At 40.1% G+C, this 17529-nt stretch overlaps 1 protein-coding gene across 2 annotated transcripts in view; it reads right to left on the bottom strand.

Annotated features, from left to right (window-relative positions):
• The window catches only part of FBXW4 (F-box and WD repeat domain containing 4), a 2126835-nt gene that overhangs the window by 1421851 nt on the left and 687455 nt on the right, over nt 1-17529 (bottom strand). The gene's annotated exons all lie outside the window — the stretch shown is intronic.

Here is a 17529-nt window from a genome sequence, read left to right as displayed (position 1 = left end):
TGTACTATTTGTATGCTCTGCTGTTTCTCTAGTTCTACTAAACCTTTTCTCTTATAAATTCTTGTCTTCCTAATTTCCACATAACTCCTTGGTAAAATTGGCTTATTTTATTTCAATAAGACAGGTATGCAAAACAAGCAAGTCAGAGTAACTACTGCCTTTTCTTATTGTTTCTGTAGACTTGCATATCTGTGAAATCAGGGCCAGCCCTTTTCATCATACTACTGCTATCCACCACTTTTCTGGTTTATTCTGATCCTCCCCCTCCGCACAAGAACAACTGCAGCGGTCTACAAAAGACGGGATCCCCCTTATCCTTCCACTCTAGGGATCTGTCCTTGTGCAGCCACAGGTGTACTATAGTATTTGTCCACTAGGTGGCACCCTCTCCTCATAATTCCTGTTTCATGACTTCTTTATTTTCACTATCTCTTAATTACTTATTTATTTGGATATCTGCTTTGATCTATAATAAACTTTATTCTACTCCCCTCTCTCAACTCTAGGCCCACCCCATCCCACCTAATCCCTGTCTCCTGGACTTACCTTCAGCTACTAGTGCTCCATAGATTGGTTCTTGTTCACCCTTAGCCTTCCCTTGGGTCTACCCACTCCATTCGCCCTGCGGGCTCACTCCACTCCCCTACCCTGCCCCCAATTCCCACCTGCCCCAGCACCTCTACATTTATACCCTTTAGCCACACCCATCACCCCACCCCAACCAACTAGTAACCTCCTCCCTTCCACACCCACTTCTTACTCCTCCCCTCTTTTCACCAATACTCTTCCATACCTCCCCTCTCTGTCTCCTCTCAAAATTTATAACTCACATACCTAGTAAACTAGCCACCCACAGCATACCTTCCCTCAATATCCTATCCCACTATGCTCTCAAAAGCCATATCCCTTCTGTACTCATCTAGTACTCTTCCTCAACATATCTTATATCTATTACCTGACCCTGCCAACTAACTATAACCACACTCCATCCTTTCATACTACTAACCATCTTAACCTACCTGTCTTACATTCACACTTCCCAATCTCTCCATGCTTATACCCCATAAAACACCATCTTTTCTTCTCTTATAAACGTATTACTCCTCACAATTATCCGAACCCTACAACAACTACCTTAAATCTAGCTAAACTCAACCCCGTCTCTAAGCAAACAAAGTACCTCCCCAACCTAATGCTATATCTGACTTCTATTCTATTATTAGGAGACATACACCCCAACCCAGTCCCATCCTCATCCCCGCCAACGGATAAATCCATACTACTCACCTCCTTAAACGCCCAAAGTATATACAGTTAACAAAATCCCTAATCTGCATGCCTGGCTTACATATAACACACCAGACATTTTGTCCATCTCTGAAACTTGGTTAAAACCTCATATAAAAGATTCAGAAATAATTCCACCCAACTACTCTATAATCAGAAAAGACAGAACAAACAAAAAAAGAGGTGGAGTAGCCCTTCTATACCTATCCTCCTTAACAGTTACCCCTTACAACAAACCAACTCCCCAATTCAATAATGCAGAACTACTCCTGGCTCTGCTTCAAGTAAATAAACACAAACACATATGCATAGCCTTCCTCTACATCCCCCCAGGCAACACTATTTCTACACTAGAAGATATCCTCTCCTGGCTTTCCAATAACATTAACAATGAAACTATACTTATGGGTGACATGAATATTAATTGGTCTGCAATACAGTCTCCCACAAATCCACTTAACATTAATCTTTACAACTTTTCTCAACTGATCAACTCCATAACTCGGCCTTCAAAAAACCTCACCAGTGATAGTATCCTAGACTGGATATTAGTCTCCCACCCTCATTACTTCTCACATAGTGGTACCCTGCCTAATTTCCTTAGTGACCACTTGCCCGCATTCACACACCGACTAACTTCACCCCTACATCTTACTCACAATTTTATTACTACTCGCTGCCAAAAAACATTAACCCCACTACCTTTTCCAACTCTCTAAAAGCAATCAACTGGTACACCCTAAAATCTCTACCACTGGAACAGGCTGTCGCCCACTTTAACTCAACTTTTCTAAACCTCTTAGAGCAACAAGCCCCCATAAAAACAAAATGAATAAAAAACATAACTGCCCCTTGGCTAACAAAAAACACACTAGTAACTATGCACCTTAGAGATAAGGCATGGTCATCATATCAGAAACATAGGACTCCCCTAGCCCATAACGAATACAAAACACTCAGAAACAAAGTAAAAAAACATATCATCTCCGATAGACAAAATTACTTCTCCATAATCCAAAACAACAACAAAACAAACCCTCAAAAATTTTGGAAATGCATGTTTACCCTCCTCAATCCCAACAAACCAGATAACCCGAGCCCAGACCCTAACACTCCTGACATAAACTTGGCCACTCAATTCAACACCTTCTTCACTGATTCTATCTCCAAACTAACCTCATCCTTTTCATCTTCAAATCCCACCATACCCCCCACTACACCCCAATCCTCCCCTACCAACTTTTCACCCCTCACCACTGCTCATCCCCCTATCTCCACTCCATCAACATTCTCAAATTCTCCCCCTCCCCCCACCATTCTCACTAAAACCTATACCCACATCCACCATAAAAAAATTACTGCAGAAACTAAAACCATGCTCTAATGCCCCTGATAACATTCCTTCTTACTTTCTCAGTATAGCTGCTGAAGCCATTGCCTACCCCATCAGCATTTTAATCAACCGTTCCATTCAAGAAAGCTCAGTACCCCAAATCTGGAAAAAGGCCTTTGTTGTTCCATTGCACAAAGGAGGCATCAATAACAATATTACTAATTTCCGTTCCATCGCTATTCTATCTCTTATCTCTAAACTTTTAGAAAAGTGTATTCACCTACAACTCCTACCATACCTCTTGGACAATAACCTACTAACTCCAACACAACATGGTTTCAGACCAAGACACCGTACTATGACCACCCTACTCTCCTTCCTGGAAGCTGTGAACAAAGCCCGGGACACAGGACACATTGTCTCTCTACCCTCTTACTAGACCTCTCTAAAGCCTTTGATGCTATCTCCCACAATTTATTACTAACTAAACTCTCCAAGCTTAACTTGTCACCCTCTTCTCTGAACTGGTTCACTAGCTACTTATCCAATAGATATCAGGCAGTGAGATGGAAAAAGCCACCTCCCCTTTCATCAACACCCCAACCGGTGTTCCCTAAGGATCTATACTGGGTCCCCTGCTTTTCAATATATTCATAAACGATTTCCATAACTCTATCCCTTCAACTAAAATTATCCAATACGCAGATGATTCAACTATAATTTGCTCTGCTACCTCCATCCCCACACTGCTAAAGCTTACTCAAGATGCATTCTCAACCACCGAACAATGGATGAAAACAAATCACCTTGTACTCAATGCCTCTAAAACCAAAGTAATGGTATTCACCCCCTCTAAAGCTACCTTTTTCAATCCAAGTAATTTCACTACTACTAGTCACAACAATACACCCTTAGAACTGGTATCTGAGGCCAAATTACTTGGGGTCCAAATTGATAGTCAGCTTAAATTCAATTCCCATCTTCAACTAAATATAAAAAAAACCACCAAAAACTCAGCATGCTCTACAGACAGAATCGTTATCTTACACCCTCCACCAAACTCACCCTATCTACCACATTTCTCATCCCATCCCTCCTCTATGGAGCCCCACTTCTAACTAACCTACACTCTTCTTTCAAAACACAACTCTCCTCTTGCTATAACAAAATTGTCAAGTTTGCTACCTCCCACAAGTCCTCCTCAGACCACTGTTCAGCTCTCCACAAACTAAAATGGTTAGAACTACCCAATCACCTCACCTACATCCAACTGACTCTTGCACACAAACTCATTTTCAATCCCTCCCTCTGCCCATCCCTTTCCTCTACCTTCAAAATGCACCTCCCTGATAGAATTCTAAGATCTAACAACCAAAACTTAATTGATCTGTATAAACCAATTCATCCCCCTGGAAAAAATCTTTTATCCTACAGTTTTGCTCGTCTCTGGAACTCCTTACCCCCATCCATTCGTACCATCACAAATCACTTCTCATTCAAAAAATCCCTTCACTCACACCTAATTTCCCAGTGGGAATGCTCCTGCTCCCACCCAACATAATCTCCTCATACTGAGAATTTTCACTTCTCCTCCCCTATTCACAATGAGAATTTCTACTTACTCTCCTAAACTCATAGATCTTGCTCTTGCTTGTATTAGCTTTTTCTGAATACTTAAAGGTACCTTAGTGTAAATATACCCTCTGATGGAAAAGGTTCTCTTTTTCTATATTGAAAGGTTCTATGTCAGCTCATATACCTTTCTCTTGATTGTATTAAGCTACTCATCCTGAATGTATGAAAGATATCTCCAGTGTAACCCACCCTAAGTTGTAAAAGCCTCTCAGTTTCTATGTTCTAAATTGTTTTCAGCGATACAAGATTGTAATATTTGTATATGTTTGTACACTAGTCTACTGCATTTCCAAGTCCATAGGAATTGTATAATTGAAACTAAATACCTTATTGTAACCTTGCTAATTGTTTTTGGAGCTTTTCTCCCCAGGGCTTCATTGAAAACAGGTTCTTTCGGCCCAGTGGACTATCCTGGTAAACCAACTGCAAATAAATAAATAAATAATGAAAACATTCTCCAAAGCTGTACAGAAGGACAGGAGTGGATTGAGGAAATTCCAACTGTAATAAATCAATATTTTTTTCAATTATACTGTAATATCATTATATTCCCACTGAAACATTTGGTTCGCCCTAGACATGGTTTCAGAAAAAGAGATACTTAACTAAAAGATCAATGGCTTAAACAATCCTCTGCTTCCAGGAAAAAAGTTGGAAGCACGTCCCTTTATTCAGTGTCCTATAGACTCCAGAAGGGTAACTTGTGTCTTGCCTTTCATGTTACTAGGGACTCAGTAGTCCAGGATCTCTTGTATCTCCATAAATCAAACAATCCTACTAATGCTAGAACCAGTAATCTAAACCTACATCAGCACTGGGGTCTGAACGGAGAGATGAAAGGTCAGCAAGCAAAGGAGAGCAGTACTGCTGAAATTGAATTCATTCTCATGTCTTGGTGAGTACCTTTACAAGGTGGATCCTGTTTTCACAAAATCTCACCAAGGCGACACTGATATATAGACTGTACTTATATAGCATATATCATGGCCAGAAGTAGGTCAAACATTAAAAGAGATAGCTGGGTGCACAAGACTCAGGATAAAAAAGTGCCCAATCTGGGTAGGCGCACTGGTGCCAGAACTGGAAAAAATGACAGCGTAGATTCCTCAAAATACAAAAACAATCCTACAATGTGGCCAGGCCAGGCCCAGGGGGAGGATATCCCCCATGTTGTAGAAGGAAGTAGCAGTCCACAAAAATTACAAAAACTGATAGGCCAAAGAAGAGCCATAAAGATGATAGAGTGGACTATTGAGGATAAGAAAGAAATTATATATTGCTACTACTATGCAAAATGCCCAGAATTTCCAGACACAAGATATACAAAATGATTACGAGAGAAATTAGAGGAAAGAAAAATGCTTCCATAAGAAAAACTGTCAAAAGCTTCACATGAAAATATGTGTTCATTAATACAGCAGATTTGTGAAAAACAGTATGTAGATCAAGACATTTTGATCTGTCTGGAAAAAGAAGAATCTGAGGAAGTGTGAAAATATAAACAATAAAACTTAGAGATATTTGAAAAGTCTCTTACAGCTTGAGAAGAAAGCGCTTAACCTTTCGTTTGTTTTATGTTAATAAACAGTTTTATTTGCCTTTGGATTTTTTGGATACTACTGGTATTTGTATTGGATGTAGCACAGTTGTGTGGGGTCAGTTACTTGCTCAGGATGTCTTTTTACGATTGCTGATAATCTTGTTTGAGCCATCTTTTTGACCCACTCTTTGCAATACATTTGTCATGGTGTGGAAAAGTATAAAAAAGAAATATGGACATGGGATAGAAAGACAGATGTGATATGGTACAATATTTAAGCAAAGGAGAAAGTCAAATTTATCAATAAAAAGAAGGCAGCCCCAAAGATATTCAAAGAGAAATATAGGCAAAGGCATCCAGATATGGAAAATTTCACAATAAAAAAAATAATATCACAAAGATGGAATGTAGAAAAGAAGATCAGTAAAGCAGAAGTTAAAAAAATAGAAGTTGAAGTTGTGGAGTGCCTGTGAAGTGAAGGATTTGATGTAGAAGGTCTAACACAGGTTACATCACGGCATGATGGAGTGAGTCCCCAAAGTAAGGAGAAACAGGAAGATAAAGAGAAATCTGAATAAGAAATATGCACATGGGTAAGAAAAAGAGATTTAATATGGTGTAATATTTATGCAAATGAGAAAGCAAAACTAACCAAAACAACAAATACAGGCAAAGGAATCCGGACATGGAAAACTTTACAATACAAACAATAAGACGACAAAGAGGAAAAGGAGATTAGTAATGGAGAAGTTAAAGCAATAGAAACTGAGGTTATGGTTTACCTGCAAAGTAAAGGACTCAGTGTAGAAAATCGAATGCAGAAAGCATCACAACAGGATAGAGCAATGGATATCCAAATTAAGGGGGAAACCAGAGGAACAGGAAGCAACTGCTCAGGTGCCATATCAAGAAATGTTGGAGTCTTCCACAGGAAACCAGTATAAACGTTCACTTGAAACTAGACTGCAAGGAAAGAAACAGGAAACTGTGGAAACTCTGAGGAGTGATAGGCCAGTGAGTTCCCATATGACAGAGCAATGGATGGCACAAGATGAAGCTGAAGAGAAGTTGCCACAGGAAGATGCTATAGAACTTTCCATAGCATGCCCGCAGGAAATGGAAAACAAGAGATGTGTCCTCAGTTTGGAAGAAAATGAGCTAAGAGACTTAATAGACATGGAGAGATTAAGATCAATGTGAGAAATAGTCTGCAGAAGGTCAATAACACCCCAAAAGTCAGAAGTCTGATAAAACAAATGAATGCAGTAATTAGGACTGTCCATAGAGATCCATGTGGTATAATAGATGTAAACAGGATATATTACTGTGCTGCTAAATTAATAACTCAAAGTTCTACCACAAGAACACAGGGTAGAGAGGGAAATGAAGGGGAGAAACTGAATACCATCATTGAAGTATCGAATAGAGAAAACTATAAAGCAATTAAGACAAGAAGTGCCACTGTTAGAAGACTACAGAAGATGGAATAGGTAAAAAATACTAAGAAAGACAGATGTGATAAAAGCAATGTGCAGTAGACCTGGTTCTATTATGCGTTATCAAAAATAAATTAAAAATTTCAGCACAGGTTGAAAAACTTAGAAGATACACAGATAAATATAAAGGAAAAGTACAAAATAAGCAACTTATTGATGACCGAACAAAATAATAACTCAAAACCTGTAAAACCAAAAAAGGTGAAAAACAAGTCGGAAAACAGTACAAACGGAATTTAATAAAATGAGCGCTTTCGGAATAGTCACTGCTCTTCCTTCATCAGATCCAAATACAATACATTTACGTGGTTTTATAGTGAAACCACATTCCAATTAAACAATTAATAAAATCACATGTTGTAAAAAATTAAAATAACAACCAACTTCGCATCCCAAAGCATTATATGGTTAATATACTCAAATAGTAGATCAAAATTACTTCCATTGATCTACCCTTAAATAAAAGTTGATTATATAAAATTCCTTTTAAACAGCTCAAGTACACACTAATAAAATCTGCATATTTCCCTTCTAACAAAAAGTGCAGGGTAGATATAATTGTGACACTAGGGGAATTGTCTATGCAGCTATTTGCCAAAACTGTACTGCTTTTTACATAGGGAAGACAGAAAGGAAACTCAAACAGCGTATATACGAGCACCAATACGCCATAGTCAAAGGAGATATGACAAACGCTTTGGCTAAACATATACATCTGTTTCCCAATCATAATTTTAAATTTACTGTACTTAAACAAGTGGTACAGGATGAGAGGGGTGGGCCATGGCAGATAAAATTGGAAATAGAGAAACTTTTATGGCAAATTAGGAGTGTTGCCCATATTCCTCCAGGGCTTAATGGAAGCATTTCTATTAAATGCTTTCTTAAACTCCTAGCACTTAAGCGTTAACTTTTTGTTAGAAGGGAAATATGCAGATTTTATTAGTGTGTACTTGAGCTGTTTAAAAGGAATTTTATATAATCAACTTTTATTTAAGGGTAGATCAATGGAAGTAATTTTGATCTACTATTTGAGTATATTAACCATATAACGCTTTGGGATGCGAAGTTGGTTATTTTAATTTTTTACAACATGTGATTTTATTAATTGTTTAATTGGAACATGGTTTCACTATAAAACCACATAAATGTATCGAACTTATTGATGACCCAAAAAATTTTATAGTGAACTGGGAAATAAGGTAAAAGGAAGTGAAAGGCCGCCAAAAAAGAGGAAATAGATACATTTTGGAGAGGTATCTATTAACATAATGTGGAGCATAACAAAGATGCTAAATGGAGAGAAGAAGTAAAAGAAGTTAAAGGTGCTGGATATGAAATGGGATGAAGTAATAGCCAGAGAGATTGAAATAAATTTAAGAAAAGCCTCTAATTGGAAAACCCCAGACCCAGACGCAGTAGCTAACTTTTGGTTAAAAGTATTAACATCTTTTTCATAAAGATTTAGCCATGATTTAGCCAAGAACTATTTATATGCGCACCCCGAACAGACATCAACCTGGTTAAGAACAGGCAAAAAGTACAGTTGTGTACACTTACCATAAATGTACATGTTCGAGTTTTTCACTGTTGCAGTCATTACATTTGGGTTATCTGCCTGCAGGTAGCCCTCAGCTGGCCTGAATACCAGAGTCTTGGATTCCTGCATTGGATGCTGTCTCTTCTTCCTTGACGTCAGGTTGACAGGGGTATAAAACATGCAGCCAACGCCATTACATCAGTTTTTCTTGCCCCAGATGTCAGGTGCCCCCACAAAGGGAAGCAATTATATGTTATGTTACACCTCCATCAAAAAGCAAATACACCAGAAAGCTTAAAACAAGAAGGAAAGGTAGAGCCAAAAGACGTCAGGGGCTGGAGGAAGGGTAACCAGGACTACAACAGTGAATACACTCGAACATCTACATTTATGGTAAGTGTACACAACTGTACTATGTTCTTCATGTTTCACTGTTGCAGTCATTACATTTGGGTTGATTCCCAAAGCTAAGGAAGGGAGGAGGAAGTTAGAGAGCATTAGGGCCAGCTATTAAACCCTGCAAAACTGCAGTGGCAAAACCAGCTCTGGATTTAGAAAAAATAGGCATGTGGTAATGCTTGGTGAATGTATGTACAGAACTCCAGGTAGCAGCTTCTAGGATGTCCCTGGTAGGGACTCCTCTGAGAAAGGCTGTAGAGGTAGATGCAGCCCTGGTGGAATGTGATCTTATCCCCTGTGGGGTAGGTTTTCCATGGTGCTTATAGCAGAAATGAATGCAATGGGCTATCCATTTAGAAATGGTTTGCTTTGAAATGGACTTCCCCTCTGCCACTGCAGCAAAGCCAACTACCAGCTGTTCAGATTTTCTGAGAGGCTTAGTCCTGCCCAAATAAAATCTAAGTTGTCTGTGCACGTCCAAAGAGTGTAGTAGTCATTCTCCTTTGTTTTGTGGATTCGGGAAAAAGGTAGGCAAATGAATGGATTGATTTAGGGCCACTCTAGACACCACCTTGGGCATAAAGGAAGGATTGGTCCTGTGGGAAACCCTGTCTGCATGGAAGATAATAAAGGGCTTCACTGCCATGAGGGCCTGTAATTCAGACACTCTTCTTGCTGAAGTGATGGCTAGAAGGAAGGCTGTTTTCCAAGAAAGGAATTTCAACTCTGCAGTTGCAGCTGGTTCAAATGGAGGGAGAGTGAGCTTTTCCAAAAGAAAGTTAAGGTCCCAGGCTGGAGTAGGGGCTCGCCTGTGGGGGGTCTTACATTTTTAGCCCCTCTGAGGAATTGCTTTAACAGGGGGTGAGAGAAGAGGGGTGGTTCAGTATTATAATGTGCTGAAATGGCAGAGGCACGAATTTTAATTGACGAGAAGGATAGGCCCTTGTGGAGCATTCTGTTAAGTACTGAAGAATATGAGGTAAGCCGGGCACCATAGTGCCCATCCCCTGAGTCTGGCTCCAAGAACAGTATCATTTCCACTTTTCAGCACAGGATTTTCTAGTACTAGGTCTCCTTGCTTCCAGAATGACATCTAGCACCTGCTTACTGAAGAATGCTATTGGAGAGCTCAAGGAATTAGCCAGGCTGCAAGGTTCAGGGTTTGAAGCTGAGGGTGCAGAATCTGGCCTGTCTGCTGGGACAGCAGGGAAGGTGTCTGAAGTAGGTGCCATGGATCCAGCAGTTTCATACTGCGCAAGAGGGGGTACCAGTCCTGGCGAGGTCAGTCTTGTGCAATCAGTATTGTCCTTGGTTTGTCCTGTTTGATCTTTAGCAGAACCTTCGAGAGGAGAGGCACAGGGGGAAAGGCATACACCAAGAGACTTTCCCAGGTAAAGGACAGGCCATCCACTTTCCAAGCTTGACTGTGGGGAGTCCATGTGCAGAAGTTGTCCAATTGGTAGTTCTGAGGGGAGGCAAATAGGTCTATCTCTGGAGTCCCCCATTTGTTCCTCAAGAGGTTGAATATTTTTGGTTTCAGTTTCCATTCGTGTGGGTCCATGAGATTTCTGCTTAGGTCGTCTGCCAGTGAATTTAGCTTGCCTGGCAGGAATTGAGCTTGTAGGTGCACTTGGTAGCTCAAGGCTGTGTTCCACAGAGCCATGGCTAGTCTATAGAGAGGGTACAAGTGCGTTCCCCATGCTTGTTTATGTACCACATAACTGTGGTGTTGTCTGTCTTTACCAATAATTGTCCTGGAGGATGTGGTCTTTGAAGGCTGTCAGGGAATTCTGTACAGCTAACATTTCTTTTTGGGGTGATATGCAGGTGCATCTGACTCGGGTTCCATTTGTCCTGAATGCACTGCCCTGCCAAGTGAGCCCCCCATGCATAATTGGATGCGTTTGTTGTAAGGGTTTGGGCGGCAGGGGGTAGATTGAAAGGGAGCCCCTTGTTGTGGTAGCAGGCCTCTGCCCAACAAAGGAACTCTGTCTTTATACAAGGAATGATACGAATCATTGAATCCAGGTCCTGAGAATGTTGACACTATAGGCTTTTTAGATACCATTGTAGTTTCCTCATATGCAGTCTTGCATATGGAATTAGTAGAATGCAAGAGGCCATGAACCCCAGAGCTTGCAAAATTTTCCTTGCAGATAGCTGGGTCTTTGTGGCCAGTAGTTTGAAGTAGGTTGTCAAATAAACTTGTTTCTCTGGCGTGAGGTAAGCCATCTGGGAAGTTGTGTTCAAGCTTGCTTCCAGGAATACAATCTATTGGCAGGGTACTAGGTGAGATTTATTTTCTTTTATGGTGTACCCCAGTGAGGTTAGAAGTTTCTTTATGAATGCCAGATGTTTTAATAGCAAGTCCTGGCTTTCTGCCTGAATCAGACAATCGTCACGGTATGGGCATATTTGAACATTTCTCTGCCTGCAAAATGCAATGGCTGGAGCTAGACACTTTGTGAATACCCTGGGTGCAGTAGATAAGCCAAAGGGAAGTGCAGAGAACTTATGCATGGAGCCTGCCCTGAAGCGTAGGTATTTCCTGCAAGATTCCCTTATTGGAATGTACAGGTAAGCTTCCTTTAAGTCTAAGGTTGCCAACCAGGCATCTTTGCCTAGCATAGGAAGAAGCTGTTAAAGTGTTAGCATTTTGAATTTTGGGATTACCAAAAAGGTGTTTAGAATAGAGAGGTCCAGGATAGGACACCAGGAGCTGTCTTTTATGGGTACCAGGAAAAGTCTTGAATAAAAACCTTGTCCCCTTTCTTCTGCTGGAACAGGTTGAATAGCCCTGATACTCAGAAGAGAGAGGACCTGCTGTTGAGCCTCTGCCCACTGATTTGGGGGTAGGTCTGGCCAACCGTTTGGGGTTGGAAGGGTGTGGAAGTGGAATCTGTATGAGGAAAACTATATTTAAAACCCATTTGTCCTGGGTAATGAGTTCCCAGTTTTTTGCATGCAGGGCGAGATTTCCTTCTATGGGAGCAGGCAGTAGAGCAGGGCTTGGAAGGGTTAAGGTTAAGTTATTGTGACATTTTTCCGTAGGGGGTTGTCTTACTACTTCCTGCTTTGGAAGTGGGAGCCCCCCCCACACACATTGCTTAGGCCTGTGCGTAGCCTGAGACTGTAACCTAGGTGGTCTGCTGTTCCTGGGTTTGGACTGAGAAGGCCTGTAGGAGACTGGAAAGGACAAATTCTTTGAAGGCCAATGCCTACTAAATCTGGGACGCTGTACTTGCAGGAAATCTTTAACAGTTTGCATAGATTTAGCTTTTTCCTCCATCTTTTTGAGGACTTCTGCTTTGTTGCCAAACAGGCGGTCTTGGTTTAAGCAAGCATCCAATAATTAAGCTTTAACATGATCTGGCAAGTTTTGCTCCTTAAGCCAAGCATGCCTTCTAAGTACAGAACCAGTGACAACAGCCCTGCAAGATGCTTCTAAAGAGTCAAAACCGCATTGCAAAGTATGTTTACCAACTTGTTCAGCAGAATGCATTAAATCCTGTAATTCTTTGTGTTCAGCACAGTCAGGAATCAACATAATTTTCTGTTTAAGTAGTCCCATAACATGCTGCTGGTACTTTAACATATAAAACTGGCAATTTAAAGCCCTAATGGCCAAAGTAGCAGAAGTGTATACCTTTTTACCCCATCTGTCCAAGGCGGCCCTAGAATCTCTATCAGAGGGGGAAGGATTTTTGGCAGCAGTAGCCTTAATGCCCTCTGGTCTTTGGGAAATGGTCTCTGGATCCGCAATAGGATTCTTGAAAAGGAACTTGTGAGAGTCAGATACTCTAATACCGGTCAGGTTTTCTGGGAGTTGGAGGTAAAATGTCTGGGGACAGGCTAGATTCCAAGAAGGCATCATCTACAATGTCCAGAACAGGAGGGATAGCTTAAGGCCTGTGTTGAGGAAGGAGTAAGAATTCCCTAAGCCTCTTTTTGGAGTTAGAGTAATCCTGGTTTTCCCAGTGGAAATGCTCCCTAAGAGTGTGCAAGGTTTCACCCAAAGAAAAATCTTCTGGAGGGGAAGCAGAGGGAATAGAATCCTCTGCATCAGAATCCTCATATGTAGATAAGGGCAAATTCTGGTAATCAGAAGAAACGGAAATATCAGAATCCTGATCAGAAGAATCAGAAGGAAAATCAGTTCTGGGTCTCTTAGAGGGGGAAGGCTGGCTTCCCCTAATTAAAGTAATAAGGTCTTCAGCCATTCTTAGCATTTGTTTTTTAGGCATATGGGCCTGACCATGTGGTTTGGACATCGGTTTTCTAGGCATGGTTCGAGTTTTAGGTCTGGATGAAGAAGATGGCGTCGGTTTAAAATGCAAATCTGTAGGCCTGAATACACACTCAGAAGCCGGTACTTGCACAGTGGCTCCAGACCCATCTAAGGTAGAGACATCCGCAGGTTCCATAGTCGAAGAAGCATCTCGCGGCATATCGGACTCCAAATGGGTCTCAATAGATGCCTGCGAATCTGAAGTAGCGGGTATCAGGGGCTGCGAAAGCGCCTCACTGAGTACGGGTGAACTGGCGACTAGCTTAACGGAAGCGTCATCGGCAGTTTTGTACCTATGCAGTCTGTCTCTGTCTTTATCCTTACGTTTTTTCAGAATATCGGTAGTCAGATGGCTTACCGAAGCCATTTCTGGATAGTTAAACCGAGTACCAAAATAATTTGCTGCAAAAATAGACCGACGACAAATAGTTCAGGGGTTGAATAAGGCACAAAACTGACAGCAAGGGACGTCATGGTCTGGGCCTAAGCAAGGAATGCAGTAAGAATGAAAATCTTTATGAGGTATTTGCTTTCCACAGGTAAGACAATTGTTAACTTTTACTGACATTGGTTAAGAGCAAGAAAAAGGATCCCCAACGGGGTACTTAGCTTTTTTGAAGACTTCGGTTCTGAAACTCAAAAACAAAAATTTCAGGAGTCGGCCGAGCGGCACTTACGAACTGCTTCTGCTTCGGGTACCGTGCGGCAGGAAAGACTGATGTAATGGTGTTGGCTGCGTGTTTTATACCCCTGACGACCTGACATGGAAGAAGAGACAGCATCCGACACAGGAATCCAAGACTCTGGTATTCAGGCCGGCTGAGGGTTTCCTACAGGCAGATAACCCAAATGTAATGACTGCAACAGTGAAACATGAAGAACATCAATGCTGCTACTTAAGAGCGAACCTGCGAGCTATATTAAAAATTATAGACCAATAATTTGCCTTTCGACGATGTATAAACTATACACAGGAATTGATGTTGACAGAGTTTATAGTCATTTAGAAGAAAACTCAATTACAGCATTAGAACAAAAGGGCAATAAAAGAAAGTCATATGGAAAAAATGATAATTTTTTGTTAAATAAATTCATACTAGAGAACTGTAAAAGGGGGAAGAGTTTAAGTATGACATGGACTGACTACAAAAAATGCATTTGATAGTATCCCACATTCATGGATAAAAGAGTGCTTAAAATGGATAAGACACACCCACACTGATTGACTACATTACAGTGACATTGAAACAGTGGCAGACCACTCTGAAATTAAGCTATGATAAAGGACAGATTATTATCCCATTGATAAAAATTCAAAGGGGGATATTCCAAAGTGACTCTCTGTCACTGTTGCTATTCTACATTGCCATTAACCCATTAAGCTGTTTACTTAACATCTTCTCTTTGTTGATGATTTAAAACTGTATAGCTCAACAGATGAGAAGCTGAAAGCACAGCTGCAGGTTGTCAAAACTTTTTGAGATGATATAAGAATGTCATTTCGTCTTGAGCAACCTTTACACCAGGAAAACTGCAGCACCAGGAAGACATCAGTTTGGGACAAGAATGTGATATAAAAGAACCTGATCAAGAGGGAGTGTATAAATATTTGGGAACTGATGAAGGATCAACAATAAAGCATGAACAAATGCAAATAAAACTTAGTAAGGAATACTTTAGAAGACTTAAATTAATTCTGAAAACAGCGTTGACATCTAGGAACAAAATACAAGCTATAAATCAATTTGCTCTTCCTGTCCTAACTTACAGTTTTGGAGTAGCAGACTGGTCCCAAAAGGTGTTGGATAGATTAGATAGGAATAGAAGGAAGCTTCATGTTCACCAAATGATTTATAAAAATCAGAGTATTCCAAGATTATATATTCCCCGTTCCAAAGGAGGGAAGGGCCTCCTTGAAATTGATTACATGTATAGATCAGGCAGCAACTGAATGTGCCAAAAACAAAAGAAAGCATATAAGGTGAAGGACCAGATGAGAAGGCAAGAAATGTGGAAAAAGCATAAATATAGTTGCAAGTATAGAAATTTTCTGGAAGAACCTCATGTTGATCAGGAACGAATGCAGGAATGGTTAAGGAGAGGCAAATTCAAGCCAAGAGATGAAAGGTTAATATTGGTAGCACAATATAGTGGGCTACGTACACACTGGTTTACAAAGTCTATTGAACATGTAGGAGAAACACACAAATGTAGGCTTTGTAAAATCAAATTGGAAACAGTTGCACACCCTGTTGCTGGCTGTAACATGCTAATGGCAGAAGGACTGTATACTGAAAGGCATAATAATGTGGCAAGACTGTTGCACTGAGGATTGTGCAAACATTATGGTACTGAAGTGGCTGAAAAACACTGGAAACATGAGCCACAAAGTATCATAGAAAATGATGTTTATATCACAAAATGATGAAGTTTATATCACATGGGATCATCCATTACCAACAGTTCAAAAGACAGATGCTAGAAAACTGGATATAGTGGTCCAAGAAAAGAAGACAAAAGTAGTATTGACCATTGAAATCGCTACACCCAGTGACTACAGTGTCTTGCATACAGAGAGACACAAAGTCATAACATATCAGGCTCTGCAGGCAGAAACAATAGCAATGTGGCAGAAAGATACCCAGACAGTTCCAATAGTAGTAGGAGCAACAGTCTTATAAAAAAATAATCTACAATTGTATTTAGATATGTTACCAATCCATGTAACCCTGTATGAACTGCAGAAGGAGTCATTACTGGGCACACTGCAGGTGCTGTGAAGAGCACTTTTGGCTAACATCAAGGATTGAAACAATACTAATTTCATGAACTTTAATCATACTTTGACTTAGGAATGCGGTCCATTCCTGTCATAGTATTAAAAAATCAAAAGATTTAGAGAAATAAAAAAAACAGTAGAAAGATAGATTCTTTATGCACTTGGCTACCACACTACTGTCGGAAGAAACTTTCTGTTGAATCCATTGCATCCACTGTTATATAAGTACTTTTAAGTACAAATATACACTCTGTCTGGAATGGCACATTTTATAGAGTTTTGCATTTGAATTCTGCATTTTAAAATTTATTTGCTGTTACCATTGCATGTGATTGTTGTGTTGAATCCTGATCCATCCAGACCCGAATTTCTAAAATTATAGTTCTTAATTGCATTTTAAGTTGATCATTACTTGTGCTGCTCTGATATATGTGTTACTTGCTACATTTCTTGCACCACCCTAGTGCTTTTGCTGCTATTGTTTTGCACTTCTGTTTGGTCTATTAGTTGTAACTAGGCCAGTTAGAATTTTTTGGGCACCCAAACTGTGTTTTTACAATGAGATGTTTTTGGCCTGTTCTCTTGTGGCAGAAAAGGGTAACAAAGTTCCCTTCTGATCTGGGATTCACTGTTTGAAACCCAAAAGAGTGGTGTTGTGACTGGCTGAGGGCTAGACTTTTTTTTATTTAAGACTTCTTGTGTCTATATAAGCTGCTCTATCAAACCAGTATTTTATGAGATTTTCTACTGAATCTATTTGCATCCACTGTTAAATAACTTACCGATTTGTACTCCATCGAGATTTATACTTGTTATATTGTTGTGATATTTGTACAATTTATAGAGTTTTGCATGTCAGTTCTGCATTTTAAAGTTTATTTGCTGGTACCACTGCATTTGACTGTTGAGCTAAATCCAGATCTGAAATATCTAAAGCTACAGTTCTTAACTGCACTTTGAATTGTTTATTATTTGTGCTCCTCTGATATCTGTTTTTATTTGCTGCATTTCTCGCTCCACTTAAGTGCCTTTGTTGTTACAGTTTGTTCCTGAACTTCTGCTTGGTTATTAGTTGTAACTTGGACAGTTTCAGCTTTTTGGACATTCAGACAGTGTTTTTACATTAAGAAGTGCTTGGTCTGCTCTCTTGTGGCAGAAGAGGATAACAAAAGCTCCCATCTGATCTGGAATTCACTGTTTAAAACCCCAAAGAAAGTTGTGATTAGTTGAGG

The sequence above is a fragment of the Protopterus annectens genome, chromosome 14.part0, assembly GCF_019279795.1.
Source record: "Protopterus annectens isolate FY-2018-M chromosome 14.part0, PAN1.0, whole genome shotgun sequence".
Lineage (NCBI taxonomy): Eukaryota > Metazoa > Chordata > Ceratodontiformes > Protopteridae > Protopterus > Protopterus annectens.
Note: the sequence above shows the minus strand (reverse complement) of the source record. Positions and strands in the feature narration are given on the sequence as shown.